This window comes from Staurois parvus, unplaced genomic scaffold, assembly GCF_062004578.1.
Source record: "Staurois parvus isolate SC_StPar_1 unplaced genomic scaffold, SC_StPar_1.0 ptg000097l, whole genome shotgun sequence".
Lineage (NCBI taxonomy): Eukaryota > Metazoa > Chordata > Amphibia > Anura > Ranidae > Staurois > Staurois parvus.
Window position 1 is genome coordinate 237,550 of NW_028317893.1, and position 14,882 is coordinate 252,431.

Sequence of the window (14,882 nt, forward strand, 5' to 3'; positions counted from 1 at the left end):
TGAGTGGGTCCAGATGAGACCTCCATAGGAGAGTGCTGCAGGGGAGGTAGAGTCAGTGGCTTGGATCCAGGTTTCTGTGATCACTAGGAGGTTGAGGGAGCGGGAAACAAAGAGGTCATGGATGGCGGTGAGCTTGTTGCACACCGATCGGGCGTTCAGGAGTGCACACGAAAACGGGGGGGTGGTTTTGGGAAGCAAGGGGACAGATATTAGGTTGAGGGGGTTGCGGCAGGACATGGAAGTGGGAGGGTGCCTTGTGGGTGAGTGAGGTGGTGGAGGGCCAGGGTTCAGGGAGATGTCCCCCGCAGTTAGGAGGAGAAGAAGGGTGACAAAGGTGGCATGGGAGCGGGATGTGCAGGAGTGTTTAAGTCTACCAGTGGAGGTGTTTGGGTCACTGGGAGAGTGGAGTATTAGGAGGAGGTGGTGGGTGCCGTAGAGGGGCGAAGGAAGCAGTGAGGGCACAATATACAGTTGTTTGGGAGGAGCAGAGGGATATAGAGAAGAGATTTTGGGAACGGAGGAGAGGAATATGAGGAGGAGTGGAAGAGGCATTTTAGGGAGGTACACAGGGTGGCGGACAGGTGTGGTGGGAGGCTTGGTTGCAGATAGTCTAGCGTGCAGTGGCGTATCTCGTCACTGTGTCTTCCGGTAGCTAGAGTTTAAGGGAGTGGGGATCAGGTATGGAGAGATGGTTTCCAGGGGCACTTGATTGGAGATTGTCTAGCGTGCAGTGGGGTTTCTTGTTGTAGTATCTTTCTGCAGCTAGGTTTCTAGTCCTTTGGGTCAAGCTGGGCTGGGGTCGGCGCGAGTGGTGTCTGGGTGGTTGGATCTGGAGCATTGTGTGGCTGTTTATTGTCCTTTGGGTCAAGCTGGGTTTGGGTCGGCGTGAGTGGTGTCTTGGTGGTCGGATCTGGTGCATTGTGTGGCTGTTTCTTGCGGGAGGGTGTACGTACTCTTGCAGAGACTTGCTTGGCAGGGTTCAGGGTCCAGGTAGAGGTTCCAGGTTGTAGGATGAGGGTTGGCTTGAGGAGGAGAGGGATGGGTGGGAGTTGCAGAATTGATGTCCCTTGGAGCCGATGGGGAGAGGCTAATGCACCAGGCCACGGGTGACCCCTGGTGACATGGCTGTGGGTGTCCGCGGGGAAGACCACCGGGGTGAGGATGGATAAAAATGGAGGGATGAGGATGGACGGAGATGGAGATGTCTTGTCCGGGTTCAGGGGTGGGGATGGAGGTGGATGGAGATGGAGATGGTTTACCGGATGCAGGGGACGCTGTAGTGAGCCTCCGGAGTTCACTGCTGTCTGGGTGGAGACCTGGGCCCCTGAGCCTCGGGCAGAGCAGCCGTGCCAGGCTGCAGGGTAGTGTCCATGGGTGGTGCTGGGATCGGGTGGTGGTGATGCCGTACGGGGTCCTGTCGGGGGCCACAGCAGCCTGGTCCTGCCAGAGGTGGCTCTTGACGCTGGCGGAGAGGGCCAGGGAGCCTGCTGAGGTGTCCATGAGGTGCCTGCTTGCTGGTCGTGTGTCCGATGAAAATATATCCGAATGGAGACGCTGTAGAGAGTCTCCGGTGCCCTTATGGATTTCTCTGCTGCCCGGGTGGTGACCTAGCGCTCCTGAACCTTGGGGCTGTGCCGCAGCGCCAGGCCACGGAGTGGTGTCCCCGGGTGATGCGGTCGTACCAGGCCAGGAGCTCGGTTGAGTGGTGGTGATGCCGTGCGGAGCCCTGTCGGGGGCCACAGCTGCCTGAAATGGCCTTTGGAGCCAGGGAGCCTTCTGAGCTGTCTGGTTGCTGCCTGCCTGCTGAGCGGCCTGATGTGGCCCCTGGAGCCGATCTTACTTTGCATGTAATGAGTCTATCTCATATATTAGTTTCACCTTTTAAGTTGCATTACTGAAATAAATTAACTTTTGCAAGATATTCTAATTTCTCGAGTTTCACCTGTATAACGCCCCTCTATATTATTATAGGAAATCATTTTAAACTTTCCATGCATCACACTCCTAAACTTACCCACACATTACACCCTCTATACCAAACATCTGTCTGTGATTCTTGAGACTTCCCAGGAACCCTTTATAACCGTAACTGGACATGCCATCAAATAATCTCATTTGTTATAAAGTAGAATTTGCACCCAAAACCCTTCCCAAAAGTCAGCAAAAGACTGACATCCTACATACTTACACTACTACATTGTCTGACTCCATAAAAATGTTGACTTTATATAGTGCTAATGACCACTGAATTACTATTTACTCCTACAGATAGTTATCTTCTTTCTATGAGGATTTTATAATTCTAGGGCTGCACTGTGGCTTGCATGCAGCATGCTAACTTTTCCCCTAAAATGGATGGTCAGCAGTTGCCTAACGCACTTAGATTTACCCATCACTCAATTTGCTGAAGTGAACTGTCAAACTCATCCACCTGGATAACGTACCTTTTTTTCTGGCTTGCAGAATGCCATTGAACCCCCAAATAAGAAAAAGTGTGGCTGCCTATCCTATACTATAACTTCTAGCCACCAGGCAGAATAAAATGTGTAGGCATGTGCAGTTATCTTACTTGCCACTAGGTGGCTCTGTTGCCAATACAGTCTAGTATAGGGAAAGTGGTAATTGGGTGTTAGACCCCTTTTTGAAAAAATCTTCTTGTACTAATGTCATGGGTAGAGTTAGTGCCCATTGAAGCCAAACAACTCAGAGCCAGTTGGATGCAGTCAGCTATTGCCAAGTGCCCGGAACAGGACTGCAACTCTGGGTGAAATAACTCAACACCCAGAAAGACCAGCTGTAGTCACCTTGATTCTTTTACTACCTGCTGTGGACTGTGAGCGGGGTGCATAATGCTGGATGTGAGCAGGCTAAGAGTCTACTGAAGTGAGTACTAGTACATCTGGGAATTAGTGTTTTATCTGGGAGTGTGCTTGGCTGGGCACAGCTATTGTATGGGACATTAGGAGAGATTGAAATACTAATGAGGGTACCTTGATTACAATCGGTGATAGAAGCAGAATTCTGTGGACTTAAGTATATACTGGGAAGTAGTCCCAACACTGGTGTTCCCAAAGAGAAAGGAAATGCAAAAGGGAGGATGACTTAGTTATGGGCTAACATTCAGTGTCCAAATGACAGCTACAGAATATTTGCTCCTGTGTATGGCATTCTGCACCAAATTATTCTATTCTGTCAGTAGGTCAATGTGATGTTAGAAGCTACAACCATTGTTGAAAGATACAGTAAAGTGTGGGAAACATATTTTTTGTGTGGACATACCATTATTCTTAAATATTAAAGCTTATATAAAAGCAGGGATGTGGTGAACAGGCCTACAGCTAGGAGTTTGACACAATATGGTTAAGATACAACTACAAGCAGATGGGTAGCTGTCCTATCCAAGAACGTAGGGGCCTGAGCAGCTTGGCATCAACAACCAGTCAATCGTAGTTCCCCTTACAAGCAAACATCCTGCTATTAACCACTTGCCGACTGGAGATAGCCGAATGGCAGCTTCATTGCTGCCGGCCAGTTCTTGGAGGGCGTCATTTGATATCCTCCCATGATTGCGCTTTCCCCGCACCCCCGGCAGTGCGCATCGGGAACTGTAAGCGATGGCTGTGTCCCTCGGACACAACACATCAGGAAGAGAGGGGTGAACAGCCAATTACAGCAGCTGTTTATATTTGTTATTGCTTGTCATTGGACAGAGCGATCACAAATGTAAACACAGAAGGGTCATGGCTGGTTTTTTTCTCTCCTTTCCTCACACCCATACTGAGTGTGAGGAAAGAATGTAAACACAGAAGGGTCATGGCTGGTTTTTCTCTCTCCTTTCCTCACACCAATACTGAGTGTGAGGAAAGAAGAGAAAATCGGTTCCAAAACTGTGAGTGTGCTGATCAGTGCCCTATCTGTGCTAATCAGTGCCCTATCTGTGCCCACCTGTGCTCATCTGTGCCCATCTATGCTCATCAGTGCCCACCAGTGAGTGAATATCAGTGCCCATCAGTGCTCATCAGTGCCCGTCAGTGCCCATCTGTGCTCATTGGTGCCCATCTGTGCTCATCAGTGCCTACCAGTGAGTGCCCATCTTTGCCCATCTGTGCTCATCAGTGCCTGCCTGTGAGTGCATATCAGTGCCCATCAGCGCTCATCGGTGCCAGTTAGTGCCCATCCATGCTCAATGGTGTCCCTCAGTGCCCACCTGTGCTCATCGGTGCCCGTCAGTGCCCATCTGTGCTCATCAGTGTACATCAGTGCCCATCTGTGCATTTCAGTGCTCATCAGTGCCCATTTGTGCATATCAGTGCTCATCAGTGCCCAGCTGTGTACATCAGTGCTCATCAGTGCCCAGATGTGCATATCGGTGCTTATCAGTGCCAATCTGTGCCCATCAGCGAGGGCTCATCAGTGCTCATCAGTGCCCAATAGTGAGGGCTCATCAGTTTCCACCAGTGCTGCCTTATCACTGCAGCTTATCAGTGCTCAACAGTGCTGCTTCATCACTGCAGTTTATCAGTGCCCATCAGTACTGCCTCATCACTGCAACTTATCGGTGCACATCAGTGTTCATCAGTTACCATCAGTGCTACCTAATTACTGCAGCTTATCAGTGTACATCAGTGCCACTTAATTGTACACATCAGTGCCACCCCATCAGTGGATTCTTAATAGTGCACATCAGTGGCAGTTTATCAGTGCAGTCTCAGTGCAGTGCATTATTGCACATCAGTGCAACCTCATCAGTGCCCATTAGTGCAGCCCCATCACTTCACGTCGGCACCCATCAGTGCACCCTCATCAGCACCCAGCAGTGCATCCCCATCAGCGCACCCTCATCAGCACCCATCAGCGCACCCTCGTCAGCACCCAGCAGTGCACCCCCACCAGCACCCACAAGTGCACCCTCATCAGCACCCATCAGTGCATCCCCATCAGTGCACCCTTGTCAGCACCCAGCAGTGCACCCCCATCAGCACCCACAAGTGCAGCCTCATCAGCACCCAGCAGCAGCCTCATCAGCACCCAGCAGCAGCCTCATCAGCACCAAGCAGTGCAGCCTCATTAAAGCAGCCTCATCAGAACCCAGCAGTGCAGCCTCATTAAAGCAGCCTCATCAGAACCCAGCAGTGCAGCCTTATTTGTCCCAGTATGTCTAAAAAAATTTTTACCTGTGAGGAGGCCTACCAAATCTTAACCATGACTGACGAGAACAGCGGGGAGCTCTTCGAGTCAGATTCTGATTTGGATTACGAGCCCATTTTAAGCAGTGGTGAGAGGAAAGTGTGTCCACAAAATGGAGGAGGAGGAGGAAAGTGTGTCCACAAAATGAAGGCGTTCTGGTGAGAAGCAGGCTACCACAAGTTTTGCAGTGGCATCCACTAGTAGAGCAGTGGCTTCCACCAGAAATGGAGAACCTCAAGAAAGGCCAGGTACTAGTGGGGTGTCACCTCAGCCTCAAAGGGTTAGGACCCATGCTGCTCTTCCATATGCTTTCAAAACCCCCTATGGCTTCCCCCTAACTCTGGATCAGCTAACATCCCCCCTTTTACTGCCCAGCAAGGAGTCCAGGTGAACACAGAAAATTTTGCCCCAATTGATTTTTTAATTTAATTTTTATCAATGACTTGCTAAATTCAGTTGTGGACCAGTGCAACCTCTATGCCCCACAATTCATAGTCACCAACCCAGATTCAAGTTATGCCTGTCCCTATGAATGGAAGAAGTTAACAGTGGAGGAATTTAGAACCTTTTTGGGCCTCACATTTAATATGGGACTCAGAAAAAAAAATTAATTACACACCTACTGGTCTACCCACCCAATCCATCACATGCCAATTTACTCATCAGTTATGAGTTAGAGCAAGATATCTAATGATCATGTGGTTCCTCCATTACAACGATAACACCCAGTTCCTTCCCCAAAATGACCCAGCATATGATAAACTGTATAAAATGAGGCCACTCCTTAATTTTTTCTCCAATAAATTCACCCAATTATTTGTCCCGGACAAAAATATCTGCGTGGATGAGTTTGCTTGTCCCCTTCACTGGCAGGTTGAGCTTCAACCAGTTTATCCCCAGCAAAAGGGCCTGATATGGGGTTAAACGCTATAAATTAAGCAACAGAGCCACGGGGTATGTGTACGCCTTCCTCGTCTACAATGGAAAGGAAAATGTGGTATTTCACAAATGTGGTATTACCATACTCAGGAGAGGTAGCAGAATGTATTTGGGGTGTATTTTGTGGTATTTACACGTTATGTGTTAGAAATATCTCATAAACGGATAACTTTGTGTAAAAAAATAAGTTTTCATTTTCTGCACATTTTCTGAAAACATTTGGAAAAAAAATACTCATTATGCCTCATAAAAAATACATTTGAGTATTTGCTTTCTACAACTGGGTCATTTTGTGGGTGTTTCCTTTGTCCTGATAATGCAGGGCCTTCAAAAGTGTGATTGGTTGCCAGGAAATTAGATGTGTAATTTTCGCCCCTAGAACACCTAAAGGTGCTACTTGTATGTTGGGCCTCCGTATATGGCCAGGCTGTGGAAAAGTCTCACAAATCTGGTATTTCCATACTCAGGAGAGGTAGCAGAATGTATTTTGGGTTTTTTTTTGTATTTATGTGCTGTGTGTTAGAAATATCTTATAAATGGACAACTTTGTGTAAAAAAAATAGGTTTTCATTTTCTTCCCGCATATTCTGAAAACTTTGGGAAATAACCGACATGTTCAAAAGACTCATTATGCCTCATGGAATATACATTGGGGGGCTTGCTTCTCAAAATGGGGTCATTTTGTGGGTAATTCCATTGTCCTGGCGCAGTAGGGCCTTCAAAAGTGTAATAGGTAGTCAAGATATTAGATGTGTAATTTATGTCCCTAGAACAACTGATGGTGCTCCTTGCATGTTGGGACTCTCTATGTGGTCAGGCTGTGGAAAAATCTCACACATTTGGTATCGTTATATTCAGGAGGAGTAGCAGAATGTATTTTGGGGTATATTTTGTGGTATTTACATGCTATGTGTTAAAAATATCTTATAAATATACAACTTTGTGTAAAAAAAAAAACATTTTAATTTTCTTCCCGCATAGTCCGAAAACATTTGGAAAGAAACGACGTGTTCAAAAGACTCATTATGCCTCGCAGAATATACGTGGGGATGTTTGCTTCTCAAAATGGGATAATTTTGTGGGTAATTCCATTGTCCTGGTGCTTCAAGGCCTTTGAAAATGTAATAGGTAGTCAAGATATTAGATGTGTAATTTATGTCCCTAGAACACCTAATGGTGCTCCTTGCATGTTGGGACTCTATGTGGTCAGGCTGTGGAAAAAGTCTCACACATTTGGTATCATTATATTAAGGAGGAGTAGCAGAAGGGTTTTAGGGTGTAGTTGCAAGTATGCCTGTGCTGTGTGTGGGAAATAACTTGTTAATATGAAAATTTTATGGGGGGGAAAAAAGTAAAATGAAATCCTAATTTTCCAAAGAATTGTGGAAAAAAGATGACAACTTCAAAAAACTCACCATGCCTCTTACTAAATGCTTTGGAATGTCTACTTTCCAAAAAGGGGTCATTTAGGGGGTATTTGTACTGTCCTGGCTTGTTAGGGCCTCAAGAAATGAGATAGGTCATTGGTACATCAGGTGTGATCAGGTGTTATCAATTTTGAATCATTGGTACCATAGCTTGTAGACTCTATAGCTTTCACAAAGACCAAATAATATGCACTGATTTGTGTGATTTTTTTACCAAAGAAATGTAGCAGTATAAATTTTGGTCAAGATTTATGAAGAAAAATTACTTATTTGCTAAATTTTATAACATAAACTAAGAAAAACGCATTTTTTCCCCAAATTTTTGGTCTTTTTTTGTTTATAGTGCAAAAAAACCCCCAGTGGTGATTAAATACCACCAAAAGAAAGTTCTATTTGTGTGGAAAAAAAGGATGAAAATTTTATATGAGTACAGTGTTGCATGAGTGATTGTCATTCAAAGCGTGAGAGCACTGAAAGCTAAAAATTGGCTTGGACAGGAAGGGGGTTTAAGTGCCCAGTAGGCAAGTGATTAAAGTATATGTAAAGCCAAAATGTATTTAGAGGGGATAAAGCAGAAAAGGATTTGGATGCTGTCACTTTTTTATTGATACTTGTGGCTCTGCTACATTAGGTAGATTCAACCTATGTATTTTCCTGGGACAGAGAGTGATGGGAAATCTAAACCTGTACCATTGTCATCAGAACAAAACATGAGGGTAATTTTTTTGATAGGGACACCTCTTCTGGTTTCTGTTTTCTAAGAAGTAAAATCCCCTTGCTATGTAGAGATTTCCTCTCACTTTCTAATTAACAAAATTAAAGTGAAAGGGGTTTTAAGCCATGCTTGCTCTATCCAAAACTAAAGAAAAAAAAGGTTTCATTATATATACACTTAAAAGCTACTAAGGATTTGAGGGCAAAAATCCACTTTTCAGGTCATATCAGTGACTTAATAAGGGGATATTGCACTTCCGTCTTGGGTACTATGCTATTGAAGGAAGTGATTACTTCCTTATTAACCGGCTCGACCCTCCGGGTGGACGCCATATGGCGTCCTTTCAGGCATGCGCATTGCGACTTCCCGCAGGGCCGCACTGCGGCACGATCTGTCACTAGCCGTGTACCTCGGACACAGCCGATGACAGATCTGTGTACCAGCCCCGTTGCCAGTACCATGTGACCTGCTGTGACCAATCACAGCAGGTCACATGACAGTTGTATACCATTGATGGCTTCCTTTCATGCCATCCATTGTATACAAGTGTGTCTAGCTGTGAATGGTCACAGCGATCACATGCACGAGCTGGGCCAATCACAGCCCATCTATGTCATGTGATTAGCTGTGGCCAAATCACAGCTAAGCACAAAAAAAAAACCTGAATGAATCGATTTCATTCAGGTAAATGCTTGCTTATAGCAAAGTAATTCTTTGCTATAAGCAAATTGTGTAAAAAAAAAATACTGATCACTTCCCCAAACTAGTACAATGTTACTATGGTAAGATTATACTACTTTGGTCATAGTGAAATGTGAAAAAAAATCTTAAAAAAAGAGAAAAAAATAATAAAAAATGAAAAATAATAATAAAAAAAAAATATTTTTTTTTTTCGTACAGTCATCAGTCAGTTTCCCTGATCACCACCATGCCAGTTATATGATGATGCTGTACTGCACTGGTGACAGCATGTTAAAAAAAAAAGTGAAAATCATTTTTTTTTTTTCTTCATTTCTGAAAAATTATGACAAAAAAATTACAACTTCAAAAAACTTGCCATGCCTGTTATGAAATACGTCGGACTGTCTACTTTGCAAAATGGGGGATTGGGGGATATCTGTACTGTTCTGACATTCTTGGACCTCAAGAAATTAGATTTGCCATCAGTACTTCAGGGTTGATCAATTTTCAGATATATCCCATAGTTTGTGAACTCTATAACTTTCCTACAGACTAAATAATACATCCTAATTTGGGTTATTTTCACCAAAGAAATGTAGCAGAATACATATTGGCCTAAATTTATGAAGAACAATAATTTATTTGCAGACTTTTATAACAGAAACAAAGAAAAACGTGTTTTGTTTTTCAAAATTTTTGGTCTTTTTTTGTTAATTTAGCAAACAATAAAAACCCTAGTGGTGATTAAATACCACCAAAAGAAAGCTCTAGTTGTGTGAACAAAATGATAAAATTTTAGTTTGGGTACAGTGTTGCATGTCTGCGCAATTGTCATTCAAATTGTGAGAGTGCAGAAACCTGAAAATTGGCCTGGGCAGGAAGGGGGTAAAAGTGCCCTGTATGGAAGTGGTTAAGACTGAAAGGATAAGTTGACCTTTGGGGACATGTTACATGTTCCACCCACTTTTAAGGTGGAACATGTAACGTGTTTCCAGTGCTGCAGCTGCTAAATTTTAGACTCAGAATAAGATGGCAAACAAAACAAAAATGTATATTTTGGTAAATGCATTTCTATTAAAGATTTATATAAATCAGGTGTGATAAGTCTTGTATGTCATTAAAATGAATTTGGATTATATTGTATGCCATATTGTTCCCAGAAACATGCAAATGCTTAAACAGAATAATAAAAAAAACATACAGAGAAGAAAAAGGGACATTTTAAGCAGCAAAACTACAAAAAAAGGATCTTATATAAAAAATAAAAATTTATTGAATATAGTACATCAATGAAAAAAACATAGACACAATACATAAAACATAATTTTGATGTGGATGGTGATAATTAGACTATATATCACCAAAGAGAAAAGCCCCAACGCATTTCAATTAATTGAATTTATAATTTGAATCTTCTTCAGGGGATGAGATGCCATAAACAGTACTCTATAAAATAATAAAGTGTTTCAGTGAAGAGGAAAAACAAAAACACACACACACCATATGAAGAGTGACTCACAACACCATTCATAAAAACAGAAATTCAAAGGACCCTTGCTGGTTAATTCCAGGCATCGTCTATGCAAACAGACCCCTCAGTGGTCCAACTGAGTGAATGGATGCTAAACATAATCATAAAAACCATAGATTAGATATAGTAAGTCTATTGGCATTCTATGTAATATATGTGAGAACAGAGAACAGAAACTCACATAAAATTGTCTAATAGAGGTCAATAGGAAATTGAAAATAGTAACACACCCCTCTATCAAGCACTTAGATCAACCCAGACATCTGAAACAAAGGGAGATATCCATATGGGGAGAGGCAAAAATATCAAAAAACAGCCTTGTCCTAGATGAAATCTATAAACCACTACTATGGAAGAGACTGGGAAAATCGTATGTCTAGATATCAGTCCCAATATGGTGATAAAGATAAACCAGAAGCTGAGCTTTCCTCCTTATTTTTTCTTGTTAAAAAGTTTCTTTAAAAAAAATCTGTCTATTGGCATATAAATACCTTCCGAAAGATACTTTAAAGAGGGCTATAATCCTGTGGGGTTACATGTTTTTCCTAATATACCCTTAGTTTCTGATGATCTTAAAAAGATATGGGCAGAAAACTTAAATATGTGTTCTTCAAACATGATGGTTTTACTTATTGGAGATTATAAGAATCAAATGGAAAGTATAGACAAAGAAGTACAAGCCATCCAAAACTCTCTGGGTTTGTTGTGTTTGCATGACAAATTCAAAGAGTTCGATAAAAAATTGAATGAAGATTTGGAACAGTTTAATAAAACAACACTAATAAAAAAAGATAAAACGTTTTTTCGAGATAAAAAAGCTTTTATGGAAGGCAAAGCATATCGATGGGATTCCTCTCAGAGACATTATGTTTATCGTTCTAAATATTCTGCACAAATTGAGGATGATATAGGGGCTATTTCCTATTCTGACTTTTCACTCTCTTCACAGGTTTCTAGTAGGCACAGATCCAACAAACACTTTAGGAAATGTCATCACAGAAATTCAGAACATTTGAATGAAAATGATCAAAAAAGAAGATTCATTGACCTCACTCACTCCAACACTGAACACGTTGGTTCAGGTAACACACGAATACACCTCTCCCTACCTCTATCCCCTTAACAGGAGCTATAGCAGAGGCTACCTCCTTAGGAGCAGTTTCCAAACACCTGCACTCTAATTCCCACACACAGTCACTTCCTAATAATAATTCTTTTAGAAACACAAGGTCAAACCCCGCAGATAAAACATACCAAATCACTAGATTCTTACATGCTAAAACTTCCACTGGCTCCCAGGATGGGTCCCAAGTTATAAATCTGTCTTCGTATGTGCTTTCCTCAAGTGAAAGGTTCTCTCTTTGGGTTTAAGTTTTTGTCCCACCATCGACATTGATAAATTTGATACCCATAAGGATCGTCAATTTTTTGCTCGCAAAGTTATGCTATTTATTGCCTATGATAAATCCAAAGACGATACTACTAAGGAGAAATTATTGTAGTGGATTGTGATTGACAGTCCATGTTTTATTAGATGATCCGTAAAATGACAATTTTATAGTCTTGCTACATTCTGTTTCTTGCTCTTTAAATTCCTTACTCTCTTAAGTAAACAATCAGATATAGGTTGACAGAACAATGATGATAATTAAGATGGCGCCTTCATCCGGAGTCTGGCCCTTGGTGACTCATTAGGAGAAAAGTATCTTTTAATGTAAACAACCCCCATAAAAGGGAATGAGTCTCTTTGGGGACAACGATTGGAAGATATCAACACGGATGGAAGGACACGCAGAAACCCAGTGGACGTTTTACCCAATCAATGTATATGCTTTGCCTGCATCATATGCCCTATAAATGTTACTGTTAGTTCCTCAATAAAACAGAATTTTAGTTGGCAAACTGCGAAGTGTCAGTGTCTTACTTCCACGTGCACGTATTCTCATATTAATTTGGCTCACTGGTAGATCACGGTAAATGGTCTGTAAGTGACCTAGTCCAAGACAAAGTTATGCTATTTATTGCCTATGATAAATCCAAAGACGATACTACTAAGGAGAAATTATCTATTCAGGAATGTAGAGCATTAAGAGACCATACTCTTCTATATGAGGAAAGTAATACAGTAGATTTCATTGATGATTTGGATTTAGAGACTCTACTAGATCCTGATTCACAAATTAAAAAATGTAAAAGGAAATCTGACTTTTTTCCTTTGGTCTATACCAATCCAAATATAGTGGCATTTTTGAAATGCACTACAAAAGCCATTGAAAACATCTCCCCCATTTCATCCAAACAATCCAATTTGACCCCAAGACAACAACAAGCTCTTTTAAAATTACAACAGAATAAAGATATTATTATCAAACCAGCCGACAAAGGTGGTAATACTATCATTAAGGACACCAATGATTATAACAGAATGTGTCTCAACATTCTCCAAAATCATGACTGGTATTGCCCTATTTCTGTTGAATGTATACCTTTAATAGTGAATTCTATGACTTGATCTCTGATGCATATAGTTGTAGAATTATAGACAAATTATAGAAAAGATTCCCATGTATCCCTTTTTCTATGCTCTTCCCAAAATACACAAAAGATCTCTGGACCCTCCAGAGTCGTCCCATTATAACAGGAAACCAAAGTCTCACTGAAAATGTGAGTAAGTGGGTGGATTAGTTTTTGAGACCTTTCGTATTAAGCTTACCATCGTATGTTAAAGACACAATTCATTCTCTATGTTGCACTGAAAATTTGCGTGTCCCCTCCTCTGCCATTCTAGTAACCATCAATGTAGAGGCATTATACTGTTCAATTCCTCATGACAAAGGAATCAATGTCATTAAACATTTTGAGCTCTTGTTTGATTTTGTTCTGGACGTTCTTGAATTTATTCTTCAACATAATGTTTTTATTTTTGATGATTCCCATTTCCTCCAGGTGCAGGGCGTGGCTATGGGGACAATTTGTGCCCCATCCTATGCCAACCAACCTGTACCTGGGGGAATGAGAATGTCATTTTCTTCTTTTTAAGCACTTTTCTACTTTTTCTGGCCACATTTTGACTTGGTTGAGATATATTGATGACGTGTTCTTAATATGGGATGACCCAGTTGATAAATTACACAAATGTTTGAATAAGAACAACTATAACTGGGCTTTTACTATGGCTCATAATCCGCAAAAAAAAACCCTTTTGGATGTTGAAATTGAAATTGCCACAGATCGAACACTTTCCAGCAATTTCTGTAGAAAACCTACGACTGGCAATACTATTTTAAGAGCAGTTTTCATCCGTCACCTCTCTTCAATTCAGTTCCATATTCTTAATATTTAAGATTAATGAAAAATTGTCAGAATGACACACATTTTAAAATTGCTGCTGATGACTTAAGACAAAAATTGCTTGAAAGAGGCTACTCTAGGCCTAATTAAGGCATGTAATAGAGCTCAGAAACAATCACGAACAAAATTAGTTTTTGAACCATCTGTAAGAAATACTAAGCAGTTAGAAAATCCTCTGGTTAGAATTATAACAGTCTATAACAATTAGCATTCTTTTGGTCAGGAAGTATATTAATAGATATTGGCATATATTAACTTCAGATCCTAAAATTGTAAAATACATTCCCTCTATGTCTCAAATTACATATAGAAGCACTCCCTCCTTGAGAGATAAACTAATTAAAAGTAATTTTGTCTCTACTGACTATAACACCTCCGATGTAGAAAAAAGCACCTTCCCATGTGGAGCTTGTAATTAGTGCAGATTCATCTGTCAAGATCCATGTCCAACATTGCCCAATGGTAAGACTTTTCATCCAAGACAATCGTTTGACTGCCTCACAAGGGTGGGTGTCTATATTATGTCTTGCCCCTGTGGAGCCTTCTATGTGGGCAAGACAATGCATGAATCCTGTCATACGATATATGAACATATACATGCTACATCAAGTTGCAATATATATTCACCCATCGGTAGACATATTGTCAAAGCACAATGCAAGACCTAAAATTTTGGGCCCTGGAAAGGGTATTCTTTAATAACAGAGGGGGTGAGATCAATAATATTCTTTTACAAAAAGAAATTAAATGGATTAATCGTTTAAAAACTAATGTATTTCCGGGATTAAATGAAAAAAATAAGCTTTAAACCATTCTTGGAGGCTTTGTTTCTGGCAAATCAGAACATGATTTGTAATTATGGAGCCCTGGATTGTGTGTCTTGGTTTTCTATAACATGGAATTGATTTCTATAATTATATTATTTTCTGTATTCTTCTGTTTAAATTATGGATATTTTGTGTTTTGTCTGTGACCACTCTGTATTGCAAGATATATGAAATTCTTTTGCCTTTATCTCCCTTTTGGTGTGTCAACTTATTATCTCTTCCGA